Source organism: Phaseolus vulgaris, chromosome 11 (genome assembly GCF_000499845.2).
Source record: "Phaseolus vulgaris cultivar G19833 chromosome 11, P. vulgaris v2.0, whole genome shotgun sequence".
In the NCBI taxonomy this organism is placed as follows: Eukaryota; Viridiplantae; Streptophyta; class Magnoliopsida; order Fabales; family Fabaceae; genus Phaseolus; species Phaseolus vulgaris.
The window spans coordinates 47,955,404-47,970,418 of record NC_023749.2 but is presented as its reverse complement, the minus strand read 5'-3'; the positions used below and the strand labels follow the sequence as shown (position 1 = coordinate 47,970,418).

The 15,015-nt window shown below is 29.1% G+C and overlaps 1 pseudogene; it reads left to right on the top strand.

Moving 5' to 3' along the window:
* LOC137809155 (probable LRR receptor-like serine/threonine-protein kinase At1g56140) overlaps window positions 1-15,015 on the top strand; it is a 33,770-nt pseudogene that overhangs the window by 11,727 nt on the left and 7,028 nt on the right.

Sequence of the window (15,015 nt, the reverse complement as noted above, 5' to 3'; positions counted from 1 at the left end):
ATTTGAAGGAGGTGTGGGCTTCGGAGGGTTGGGGAAGAAGTTTTGAAGATGGGTTTGAGTGAGAAGTTGGTGAGGGGAGGGCTATCCTTTTTTGGAAGGACAGTTGGTTGAGTTGTGGAGCGTTGAAGAGTGTTTTCCCGAGAATTTTCTCTCTTAGTGTGACAAAAGGTGCAAAGGTGGCTGAACCAGGGAATTAGATTGATGGTGTTTGGGTGTGACACTTTGAATGGCGTAGACCCTTTTTTGAATGGGAGAAAGCTCTGGTGGAGCAGTTCTTTCAGTTACTGCAAGGGGCGAAGTTGGAATCGGGGAAGACAAATTGCTGGACTTGGAAGGCAGGGGGTTTCATACTTTTATAGTTAACTCAACCTATTTTCAAGTTAGGAAGGATAGAGTTGGGGAGGTTTCTCCAGTTTACAGTAAGTTGTGGAGGTGCAAAGCTTTTCCTTTCGCTTTGGTCACTTCTTGGAGGGTGATGGAGAATAAGATTGCTACTAGGGTAAATTTGGAAAGGCGAGGGGTGGTGGTAGAGAATCGGGTGTGTGGTTTGTGTGGGAAGGTGTAAGAGTCGTCCAGTCATTTGTTTTTCGTCTGCGAGTTTACCTGGTGGGTGTGGTGTCTTTGTTTTGAGTGGCTTGGAGTGTCGTTTGTTATTCACAAGGACCCTTTGGTAAACTTCCAACAATTCAGGTTGTGTTCGGCTTCTGATGTGGTTAATGACGTTTGGGGGGCGATTTGGGTTGGTGTTGTGAGTGGAATTTGGAGACATAGGAACTCGGTGACCTTCGACAGGGGCGTGGTAGATGCGCTCGAGGTATTTGCACTGTTACAAGTAAATGTTTGGTCTTGAATTTTTGCAAAGTCCTGTTGTAATTCCTTTACGTACCCCGACTAGGTTTTGAACCCAGTGGATTGTATTAGACTGATTGTTTAATGCTTTCTTGAGTTTGGTTTGGTTGTTCCTTATTTAAGTTGGAAGGTGTTCCTTGATTGGAGGTTGGTAAGACGCTAGCTCTTTATGTATAAAGATTGGAACACTTCTGAAGTGGTTTCCATTTATTTATTTTCTATTGTTGATAAAAAAAATAATTATTTTGATGCATTTTTAGCTTTCGGTTCATTGTTCCTAAGCTAGAATTACATTTTATTTATATAATAAGTTCCATCCATTTGAAAACAGAAATATTGGGCAAAATTACTTGACGGATTCTCTACTTGCAGCCATTGGAAATCTAACTCGTTTGCAATACTTGTAAGCCACATTGAACAAGTTGAGTTCATTAATTTATTTGTGTTTAATCTTTAGACACATGATTTCTAACATTTACATTTATTCTTTGTTAGGTCCGTTGGCGTCAATAATTTAGCGGGGGAGCTCCCAAAGGAATTGGGAAATCTTTCACAGTTAAAATCATTGTACGTCATATTTACTTTAACTTCTTTTTTTTCACTACTTATCCGAAATCAATATTAAAAATATTATTAAATAGAAATCAATTTTAGATATCAAAATAATTAATTGTTATATTAACTAAATTAGATACTATTTTAGAGATTAAACAATTATTAGTATTTAAAATAGTTTTTAATAATTGGTTTTAGCTACCAATTATTTACATTCTAAAGTTGGTATAGTTAATCAGATATAAATTTAAAAATTATTTATTAATAATAGACACTAATTTAGATTTAAATTATTTTTTAGTCTCTAAAATAATATCTAATTTAGTCAAAGTAATAACTAACTATTTTTTATTTTTAAAATTGATTTTTATTTAATGATTTTTAGTAGTGTATTTTTTTTTATTAAAACCACTATAGTCACTAATCCAATTGTTTGTGGAATATTTGGTATTTTCTGTGATGTTATTTTATAAACTAAAAATTATTGGTATCTAAAGTAATTTTTATTATTAATAAAAATTTGAAAGCTATTTCTAAATTGGTATTTAATATTAACTATCAAAATTTTAATTACTTTACATTTTAAATTAGTTTCTATAAAGACTAATTTAGAATCTAAAGTAATTAGTAGCTGAAATATGGATGACTAATGTTGAATATCAATTTACAAACTAGTTTATAACTTTTTTTTATTAATAATATAAATTACTTTAGTTAAAAAATAATAATTTATAAAATATTATATAAATTAGTTAATATAATAAATAAATATTTAAATAAGTTGCATTCGTAACTTAATTATATTTCTATTAGTTAAGTTGAGTTATGTTGAATTAAGTTAAAATTGTACTTGTATAGATAAAATAGACTTAGATAGTACTTGAGATTGATTGTAACAATTGTTGTTGATGTCGATCGTTCCATTGTTCGCTTACTCTTCAATACTTTTAAGACTTTTTCCTCAATTCACTGACACTCGGTCGGTGTTGACCTGCAAAAGGTAATCTGACAAAGTATTCAAAGTGTATATTACGAACTGATTAAATGCGTACCTTACTCATTTGCAAAGGGTTTATTTATAGTCTTCAGTCTTCGGCCCTCTGTTGTGATGGACCAAATATATCAAATATCAGTGTTAACTGATTTATAGGAAGGTTCCCTAATTTCCCAGGACATTACCCGGTTTTAGTGGGATGTGATCCTAATTCTCATGGAGTATTTCAACCCGATCAGTCAGTCTCCAAGACCGAGTGTTAGCTTGTCCGGTTCTGACCGGTAAAAAATTAATTTAGTGTATTCAATTAGAATTGAGTTAAGTAATAAGTTTATAAGTTTCAAACTGTATAAACCCAAGTTATGAGATGGTGTCATGAGAAATTTCTGTAGATGGCACAATTGAGATTTATTTGTTATATTTGTAGGGCTTTTGGGACAAACAAGTTTTCAGGATCTCTTCCACCAGAACTTGGGAAACTGACAAAGTTAGAACAACTGTGAGTTCTATAATAAACACTTTTACTATACTTCTAAATCCATAAATTTACATACATAAGCATTGTTTTCTTGTATGCCAAAATATTGTTTAACTGACATACATCTGACATAAATTTTTCTTGAGTTAATATTATTGAAGCAAAAAGTGGTTCTTTATTATTGTCTATAAGCTGATACTGTTGAACAATGCTTTGGTCTTTTAATTCAGAATTAGTTATTAAAAAGTTATACACAATACCTCATTATTGTGATTACAAGAGAATAAAAAGAATGATTTCATTGTAGGTACTTTGATAGTTCAGGAATCAGTGGTCCAATTCCTTCGACATTTGCAAATCTTACAAATTTGGAGACAGTGTAAATTATTCATATTCTTATGTACCTTATAATAATTGATTTAAAAAAGGAACTTCTACCATGACAAAGGTTTTTCTATTAATTTCAGATGGGCTTCAGACATGGAATTCGGAGGCCAAATACCAGACTTCATAGGGAATTGGTCTAAGCTTCGAGTCTTGTAAGATAACATTAGAACTCAACTCTCTCTTTTAGATTATTTGTCTGTTAAAAGTTTCACATAAAATGAATAATATATTAGTAGAAAGATCTTATAATTATACTTGTCTTTAAAATTTGAATTTCATCTCCTATCATTACAAGAAAATTATTGATTAAAAATCAATTTTAAAAACTATAGTGACCAAATTAGATATCATTTTAAAAATTAAAAAAAAAAGTTTTTAAATTAGTTTCTATTATTGTGAAATGGTTTCTAAATTGGTATCTAATTAGCTACCAAAGTTTTTCTACCAAATTTAGAATCTAAATAATTGGTAGTTAAAACCTTGGTAGCTAATTAGATATCAATTTAAAAACCATTTAACAATAATAGAAACTAATTTAGAAATCAAAAATCTATTTAGTCTTCAAAAATGGTCTCTAATTTAGTCACTCTAACAACTAATTATTTTTTATTTTTAAAACTAGTTTCTATTTAATTTTATTGTTATATATATATTTTTTTTTTCCCCATAATTTATTGATGTTGAATGTCTTTAAGTGTCTTCCCTAAATATATTTTACTTATTAAAATTAATTGGTGTGTCTTAATAGGAGGTTTCAGGGAAATTCTTTTAAAGGCTCAATACCTTCATCATTTTCAAAGTTGACTTCTTTGTCAGAGTTGTGAGTATGATCACTAGTTTCTTCTATGATTACTATACTTTTAATTGATGAATGTTAATAAATAATGTGTGATATGAATGTAGGAGAATAAGTGACATGTCCAACGGGAGCTCCTCACTAGAATTTCTAAGGAATATGAAATCTTTAGTTTTTTTGTAAGACCCTTGACTTTACTAATGAACACAAGTTGTTCTACAATGCAATCCGAGTTCTTTTACTTGTTATTTATCTTCCACAATGCAATTAAAAAAAAATCTATACTTTTTGCAGAGAACTAAGGAATAACAATATTAATGGTTCAATTCCATCCTTCATTGGAGAGTTTCAAAATTTGACTCAATTGTGAGTATTACTTGTGCTTGTGTTAAACTACATAAGAATGACATTCAAGTGTTACACTATAATTTGTCTCTAATTAAATTACTAACTAGTTATACAAGGGATATTGTAAAATAAGTACTACATTATTATCAATATTTTATTTGCAAAATAGAAACTAGTATCTTGTATTATAGTTATAGTTATGCCCTATTCCAAAAACGATTAAAATATTTATATTTTGATGGCTATTGGTAGGGATTTAAGCTTTAATAACATCTCAGGACACATTCCAGAATCAATTTTCAACTCGAGTTCACTCTCTTACGTGTAAGTTGGTTCCATATTGCATTCCGACATGACAAACATTATCCCATCAAACAAGGTTTAATGGATGTTTTGTTTTTATCCAATTATAGGTTTCTTGGAAATAACATACTAAGTGGCACTCTGCCGAGGCAAAAAAGTTCATCCCTTCAAAATATGTGAGTAAGATTCAACTATTTCAATCAATGTGAACTCTATTTATTACTTTGCTTATTTAAAATACTAGGACAGAAATCAGCCCTCCAACTATATATCACATGCAGAAATTGTTCATATGCTTTGAATTTTACTCAAACAACTTCTTGAACATACTAAGAACAAGAAAATAATTAAATATAAACTAATTTTAGATACTAAAAATAATTAGTTACCAGTGACTAAATTAGATACCATTTTAGAGACTAAACAAATTTTTTGTTTCTAAATTAGTTTCTATTATTGTTAAATGGTTTCTAAATTGGTATCTAATTAACAACCAAGGTTTTTGCTACCAAGTTTAGAATCTAAATAATTTGTAGTTAAAACCTTGGTAGCTAATTAGATACCAATTTAGAAACTATTTAACAATAAGATAAACTAATTTAGAAACCAATTTTTTTTTTAGTTTCTAAAATAGTCTCTATTTTAGTTATTATAACAACTAACTATTTTTAGTCTTTAAAATTGGTTTTTATTTCATAATTTTCTTGTAATGAAACCTTATTTACTGACTATATTAAGAAAACTTTTGCAGGTATTGCACAAGCAGGAAAGTTTTGTATGCATATCTATGGAAAAACAAGTTAACTTTACAAGATGTTTAATAAAATTATGAAAACTTTTCACAGTTTATTGGAAAACAAATGAAGTAGCAAAGAGTCCAATGACTATCCTTTAAAAGTTTAATAAAGGTATTGTCACAAAAATGTTTTTGAAGGACTTGTATACAAAGGTTTAAATATGAATGATAATCTAAATATATAATAAAAAAGAATAAACAATTGATTTTGTACTTAAGAAAAGGAATCATCATGACTCATACCTTTTCCCTTTACAAGAATGGGTAGTTTAAGGCTTATTTATTGCTCTTCATATAGTTTGTTAGATCGTGCCTCTAGCTTGGCTAAGAACTAAATATCGAAATTAGAAGGGAGTTAATAAAACAATATTACTTAATACGTATCTTTCATAAAACAATATTACTTGATTTATCTTATGGTTACCAGATTTGTAGGGTGTTAAGATATAACCTAATTTATCTCATAGTTATCAGATTTGTAGGGTGTTAAGAGTTTACCTGATTTATCATGTATTTCTTTATTTGCTATTTGATATAATCAATTCATTCGATCGATCGGTCACCGATACCGAGTGACGTGGCTTGTTCAACTCTGAACGGTACACTTGCCCCCAAGTTTGAGGGAGATTCATCCAGAAGAGCCTAGATGTGACCGTTGGGTACTTCGAGGTAAAAAGTGATAGTGTTAATCATTAATGGTGCACAAACTCTCTTCTGGATGTGTGTCGGCCACCTCGATCTTTCTCTTTCCTTTATCTCCATCATTCTATGCTCAAACTTGATAGCAATAATCACACAATTTTTCTGTTGCATGAACTTTGTCACTCGCTATCTTAATTCACCTAAGTTAGCTAATGGCTTTTTGCATAGACTGTCGGCGAATGGTCCTGACCCTAGAGTTGTGACCAAATGATGCATGGCCACCTCCGGACTCAGATTTCGGATATTTAAAGATAACTTATTGAACCTCTTCATGAAGGTTCAGGGTGATTCACCTTTTTCTTGTCGTATGTTGACAAGTGCAATGGATGTGAGATGATGCAGTCAGGTGGTTTCAAACTAACTACCAAACTTGGACAAAAGTGCTCTAAAGCAATCCACCAAGTTAGGGGGAAGCCTTGTGAACCAACTGAGTGCCCCTTCTTTTATTAAGGTGGGGAATACTCGACACAACACCAATTTGTTGATGTATAAAGGCTCATTTGAGTCTTATATACATCCACATGCTCGTCCCGATCTGTGTTATTGTCGTATCAATCGATTTTCAACCCCTTCTAATTAGGAGAGAGTTGTGCTTCAATGATTTCATCAGTAAATGGGTGTTCTTTTGGTTCGTCCTCTAGAAGGAGAGTACGCTCTGAATGTTGCCTGAAGGATTGATGAGTTTGAGATCAGACGATGGTTGTCCTCTCCTAATTTTGTGTATTCTTGGATCTTTCCGCGGAGGGTTGTCTTTCAGCTTCCGAATTCGACCCTTGAGGACCTGGTCCGAATGGTGGACTTTTAACCTCTAGATCTGGCCTTCGAGGCCCTTGTCCAGTTCTGGGTTTGATCATGGGTAGTTGTTGCTTCATTTAGTCATTTTTTTCTCAGAGGATTCATACTTCCTCCTCATTCTTCTGGTGGAGGGCTTATATCTTCTTCTTGTTCTTCTGCCACATTTTTACCAACTCTCTTTGTAAGGTTTATAACATAGCTACTTGCTCGGCCTCTGTCATTCTCTCGTTTGTCATCTGCCTTGTTGAAACCATTTGTTGTTCTTCGAATCTATCTCAGTCCTACAGTGGGTGTCAATTGTACTTGTATAGACAGCTAAGGTCTAGATAGTACTTGGCTTGAACAATTGTCTCTTATCCCTCGGTCGTTCCTCCTTAGTGCTCGGTCGTTTCTCCTACTCCTTCTCATATTTGCTCTTTAATACTTGGCCGAGAGTTAACTTGCAGAAGGTTTTCCAACGATCAAGTAAATGTTCTGTATAAGAGTGATTGATATATTGATAAAAGCGTACCCTAATCTTGTGTGACAATGCTTATTTATAATGTTCATAGTGGGTTATTTTTCTTATAGACCGTATCTGATACGTATCTTTAATAAAACAGGATTACCTTATTTATCTCATGGTTACCGGATTTGTAGGGTGTTAAGATATTACCTGATTTATCTCATGGTTACCAGATTTGTAGGTTGTTAAGATATTAACTGATTTATCGCATATCTCTTTATTTGCTATTTGATATAACCAATTCATCTGGTCGGTCTGTCATCGATGCCGAGTGACGTGGCTCATTTGGCTCCGACCAATACAAAATCTAAATAATTGGTAGCTAAAATCTAGGTAGCTAATTAGATACTAATTTAGAAATTACTTATCAATAATAGAAACTAATTTAGATACCAATAATTTTTTTAGTCTCTAAAATAGTATCTAATTTAGTCAATATAGAAACCAATTATTTTTTATCTTTAAAATTGGTCTCTAAAATTGGTTTTTAAGGTGTCTTTATATGTCTTAATTCATATCAATCATTTGAATGAACAATTCATATTCTCTTAAGTTCAAATGCGGAGAACTTTTCTAATATATTTTTACAAAAAAACAAATAATACAGACATACATAAACAATTTGTTTATTTTAATCTTCATGATTCTTCTCTTAACCATCGTAACTTGTAAGGTTAAGTGAGAAAAAATGGGTAGTTCAAGCTTCTTCGTCATTATACGAAGTGGACTTTAAGTCTAACTCAACCCCATAAAACCGGCTCAATGAGGTTGAGGTTTGCACCCACTTATATACAATGAATTGTCCTCATCTCTAGTCAATGTGGGATCTCCAACACCCCCCCTCACGCCGAGAGTGACATCAGCTCGTGCGTGGGATAACATATTATGAGTGGTCCAATAATGACCTGATAGCGGGTGGCCTAATAAGCCCAACAAATACTCTTTAGGATAGACTCAAAATGACTCTGATACCATATTATAAAATAGAACATATATGAACAAAAGAGAACAAAGATGAACAAAAGAGTATAAGGAAGACAAATGATATAAGAATGAATATCTCTTTTATTATCTTGAAATCAGAACGAATAGTCTAAATATATACAAGTTGTACACTCATTCTAGGTCTAACTAAAGAAAGAAATAATGAATCAATAAATAGTAGAATCATAACAGACAAAGACAAAATAAAGGTTATTCACATATATAAAGAGAAACAACTAAGAATTAGAGAAGACACAATTAATATTAACATTTTTCTATAATGTTTGTATCCATATCCTTTAATAGTCATTCTTTTAATTGTAACATTTTTGCAATTTCTCTATCAATAATCAGTCTTGCAATGTTTGTTATTGATGAAACATCTCGTAAGAAATATATTTTTCCTTTGAGTATCACCAAAAGTCTTTCATTCATGCACAAGCATACATCTCACTATTAACAATCTCCTTTCTTATAAGTTAATTTATTCACACTATTACTTGAAGAAGATGAAGAAGGAGAATGATTGGAGCACACACCACCATTATTTTGTATCACCACCATTATTTTGTATTATCATAGTTCTTTTGGTGGGATAATTAGATTTAATGTGCTCATAACCAAGCATTTAAAACATTTGATGCTACTACTTCTTTCTTGAGCTTTAAAAGATTATGTTTATGTTTAGAAGATGGAGATAACAACTTCTCCAATATCTTATGGATTATAGTGTCAAGTTTATTTTAATGTGTAGGTATTAAAAAGCTAGAGAAGAAATCAATGTCTTTTGGGCATAATTAATTACCTTATTATTACTAGGTTTGCCTTCACATTTGTGGTTAGTGCACTAAATCAATTCATATTTTTCTTTTCATATGTGCAATAAATCATATGAAAAGAAAATATAAAAATAATTTGTTATGTCAATGTTGATTGAGCAAGCCACAAAATAAGAGATCCACTTCTATGTATTAATATATTGGTGAAAATGTGATCTCATGAATAAATGAAAATATGAATATAATTTGGTTTGCTCAATCAACATTGACATAAACGTGAAGTCAAACCTAGTAATAATAAGGTAATTAAGGTGTATGGAGATTATATAAAGGAAAAGAAAATATGAAAATAATTTGTTATGTCAATGTTGATTGAGCAAGCCACGATATAAGAGATCAACTTCTAGGTATTAGTATATTGGTTAAAATGTGATCTCATGAATAAATAAAAAGTCAAATAAATGGAACTAGCTTTCTACAAGTTCACATGGCTTAAACAATTTATCTAATAGATAAAGCTCAGAAACATTCAGGATATTAAGATTATTTGTACAATCAAGTTTTTCTCCAAAGTGCACAAGTTAAATCTTCCATGAACAAAATAAACATATAAAGATAGATTACCCATTTGCTAGAGAGAAAATAATCTTTAGGAAATGACCATTGTTATTGTCAACTCTAAAGACCAACTAGATTTATTCTTATTATATCACTCACAAGTTTCTATCTTCACTATATTGGTATCAAGGTCAAGTCATATGGCATGTGTAAAAATAGAAAAAAAAAATAGAAGAAGAGAGGTTAAATTTTGTTTTATAGAATATAATTAAACTTTCTCAAAAACCCACGAGAATAAATTGTATGTAAATTTATATTTTATAAAACAGTCAAGGTTTGATTCGAATAATGAGAACAACGGATGATAGTTTAGAAAACAAATTTTTGCAAACTCTCAAAAGACATTTTTAGGTGACATAATTGAATTAAAACAAGAGAAACAAAAGCACAACACAAATATTTTTACATTGGTTTGTCTAAAATAAGATTACATCAAGTTCTTAACCAATTGATTAAGTTATATGATAGAACAATTACTTGTGTCTAATTTCAAAATAAAACTAAGTTTCCCCCTAATGTGGTATAGGTTCAACCTAGGTCAAATCCAAAGACAATATATCATGTGAGTGTTAGAATGTATGGCGAAAATAAGAGGGGGGTGAATTGTTTTCACAAGGTTTTCGCAAAGATTAAAAGTAGAGTGAAAAGATCTGTAAAATCAATCAATTGATTTTTTGTTCAACTGGATGAATTTTTAGATTAACAGTTCTTTATGAAAAATCAACTAGTTGCTTTTATCGAAACAATTGATTGTTTAATGCAGTAGAATGTAAAGAAAAAAAATTAAAGCAGTGTATAAGAGTAGAAAAAGAGAGATTCACACAAAGAGATTTATACTGATCCACTCTTAACCAAGAGCTACATCCAGTCCTCTGCTAACCACTGATAATTCACTGTACAATCAAAACTAGATTTCAAAACACACACCAAGAATGTTGATCTTGAACCCTCAGCATTTCACTTCTTGGCAACGCCACAGTTTCTAGAAACCCTTTTTTGAAACTGACTAACACATAATTACAGTATTCAAAGAAGGAATAAGAGTACACCTGGGCTTTGCAAAGCAGTAGAACAATTGTATAGAAAATCAAGTTCCAACTTCACACACAAGCAATAACTCAAAAGCTCTTAATTTTTTCTTGAAAACGTTTTTGATAAAACTCTCTTTCTTAGCTTTTGAAAAGATCACAAAACAACCTTTATATAGGCTTTAAAAAGCGGTTTACATTGTTAGATCATTAATTGAAAGCAGTTAAAAACATTTAAAAACAGTTTGAAATTCATAACAGAATTCTGTGTGAAAAATAGTTGATTGTTTTTAAAATGAGCTGATTGAATTCTTTTGTTGTTTAAGATTTCACATAAAGCAATCAATTCTTTTATCAAAATAACCGACTGTTTTTGTCTCACAGAAAAGACAAAAGAAACCAAAGCTTTATCAAAACCTTTGAAAAACACTAAGTGTAATTCAATCAGACAAAACAACTAGATGAAAAATTTGATGTTATCACTAGACTTTGAACAATAACTTTTTCAAGTGATTAAAAGCTCGAAATAACTGACTAAAATTAACACAACTTTTAGAAAACACTTCTTTCAAAAGAGATTAAGAATCAAGTGAACTTGGATCAATACTAGATGTGAACCAACAACTTAAAATCTACTAAATAACACAAATACAACAATAGATTTTTCAAGTCTTCAAAGCAGATTTGGAAGCATTAAAGCACCTTGTTCAACAGTGAGCAATTCATTATATCTTTCTCTTACAAATTAAAGGGAGGGGGGGGGGGAATTGGAGTTAAAAAATGGAACTACAAAGCAAACTTAAGAATATGGTAGAGTAAGTACTAGACCGTATATAGACGATCGTCTAATGAGCCATCTAGTAACACTCAAAATGTAAAGATGGAAATATAAACGACAAAATAGTAAAAATATGAAAAAAAAATGTAATGTAAATGAAATCAAAAGAAATGAAACGAAAATAATGAATTACAAATATTAGAAAGTTTACTCTGGAATCGCTTGCTAGACCGTTTAATGATTGTTATGTAGAAAGTAAAATGAATTATGCAGAATGATTTTGCATATAACTATTAAACCATCTAGTAAGAAATCACTTACTAGACCGCCTAATAGTTTTATGAATAGATAAAAAGAAAGAAAAAGAAAGCTAGAGCGTTAAGTGTAAATTGCATAAAAACGTAATGATAGAATCTTAAATTGCAAGAAAAGTAAATGACTGCAAATAACCATGGTTAGTAATATTCCATGTCAATTTACAAGGACCTAAAGAAAACACAACTAATTTATTTGTATGTTCTTAGAAAAATTACTTTCGATCGAAAATAGAGTTTTGAAATGATTTTGAAGAAGAAAATACTAACACAAAGCATCTTCTAAGATGGTTTTCATTTCGTTGTTACCCATTTCCAAAACCAAATTCAACTTTGAACAACAATTACAAAAAATAGAAAATAAAGAAAAGAGAATCAATGGAGAAAAATTCAGAAGAAAATGTTATAAAATTGGAAATGTCAAAAACAAAAAACAAAAAATAGAAAACTAAACTAAACTACTTCATTAGTTAACTATGTTGTGTCTCTCTACCTACGCTTCGCTTTAATAATTCTTTATAGAAGTTGTCAAGCTTTACAAATGAATGGGCCTTGGTGGTAAAACAAATTGGAAACCATAAATCAGTTCTAAAACTAAAATAACTACTTCATATTCTTCATTCAATGTAGTGTTGACCATGTAGTTAACAAAGACTTATTGACAGTCTAATGTTGATTTTCTTAAAAAAGTTTGCTTTTTAACTCAACTTTTCCAATCTTTATGGCATATCTTCATTCAAGCTTTTAAGGTCAAATTCCAATTTAGAAAATGCTACTACAAATATCAAAGCACTCATGAGATTGTTCAACCAATATATAAGCTAAAAAAATATGTAATTTTTATGATATTTTATTAAAAATCTAATTTTATTTGAAAAATACAAATCTAAACTAAGAATAGAAAAAAAAAACCTAAGGAATTACAATTAGTCTATAAAATTTGAACAAAATAAGAGTTATCGTTATATGAAAATGAGTATTTGTCAAGGTCTCCCATCTTACAACACGACTATTATTTGACATGTATTTCTAAGCTTTACAACATGAATGCTTGTTTTAATAGTTTTTCAAACTACACACATGAGTATTCTATGAAAAGTTTTTTCAAGTTTTACACCATGAGTATTCTTTTGACTTTTCTCACAACTCATGAATATTGAGATAACAAGGATTGCAACATGTTTTTGACTCTAAACTTAGATTCAATGTTTTAATAGAAAAAAGATACAAAATATTGTACTTACCAAGACAAAATAACTTTCAAGATAGGTAGATTAGATTCTTCTTCTTATAAGTGTTGGGACTTATCATATATGTGTTCTTCCTCGGACAATCAAATGTAAGATTTGTATACAAGAACGATGAAACTTATATTCATCTATATGGATGCAATGAATACAGACTCTAAGAGTGATATTCTCGTTACAAGAAAACCATTAATTAGAAGAAAAAAAAAATTAGTTACTATATTGAAAAAATTAGAACTATTTCATCATTAAAAATTATTTTTATTTAATAATTTTATAGTAATGTCTATTCTATTTAGACTACAAGAAAAATTGGAATTAGATACCGTCAAAATCCGTATATAAAATAGGACTCGAAAACAAGACCCAAATAAATGTTATAAACAAACTGCAGCAGCCAAGATTCGAACCCAAGTCTTTGGGGTGATCAGAGGAAGCATTGACCTTATAAGGAAGCATTGACCTTATATTATTATTAACATTATATTCATATTATTAATATTTATTAATATTATTATTAATATTATTATTAACATTATTATTAATATTATTATTAACATTATTATTAATATTATTATTAACATTATTATTAATATTATTAATATTATTAGTATTAATATTCATATTATTATTAATATTTATTAATATTATTATTAATATTATTATTAGTATTAATATTCATATTATTAATATTATATTCATATTATCAATATTATATTCATATTATTAATATTAATTTTGATATAAATATACATTTAGATATTTATTGTGTGTGTATAGTAGTTTTATTTGACTTGAGTAATATTACTTTTATCCGGATATAGATAGATAGAGAGAAAAATGAAGAAATTATATAATATTAATATAACTTTAATACTATAAATACATATATATTGATTAATATATTTCTTTATTTAATCATTAATTTTTTAAAACTCATGGTTAAATTTAAATTTACTTTCATATTATATATATATATTAATATAAAATTATTTGATATCTTATTTTCAAATATAGGTTATTATAGGTAGTTGTGAAGTTTTTGTTAGATGGCTATATAGGTGCTTGTATCTTACACTTCTTTTCTGATTTGAGATTCTTGTATAAGGATTGAAATATCCTTAAAATGTTTTGTTTAATTTTTTTTATTCTTTGTCGATAAAAAAAATCTTATTTTCAAATATTTACTTACATAGATTAAAATTGATATAATGTATAATTTTTAAAATATTTTAAATTGTAAATTATTTAATCACTTTGTCATTATGATTTATATATTAGTAGAAAGGGTTATTTAGTAACAACTTTTTACATAGATTTATGGAATAATTAATATAGTTTAAACTATAATGATATGCTAACTAGTAATCTGTATTAGAGATTTAATTAATAGTTAATGTAAAAGTCATCATTTTATGTTAAAAGATAATATTGTTTGTTGACAATATTCTTTACTATAACACACAAGTAAAACCAACTACCTATAATGAACTTAATTAAGTCAATATGATCGTAAAATAATAATTAATATGATAGTTGATTTTAATGTAATAGGTAATATGATGATTATGAGTATGACATATATTAAATTTGATTCATACTAATAGATAATATAATAAATTATGTTTAGATTCAAGTAGATTATAGATAAATTAAATGTGATTCATATGTTAATATTGTTAGTATCATTAATATTGTTAGTATTATTATTATTGTTAGTATTATTAATATTGTTAGTATTGTTAGTATTGTTAGTATT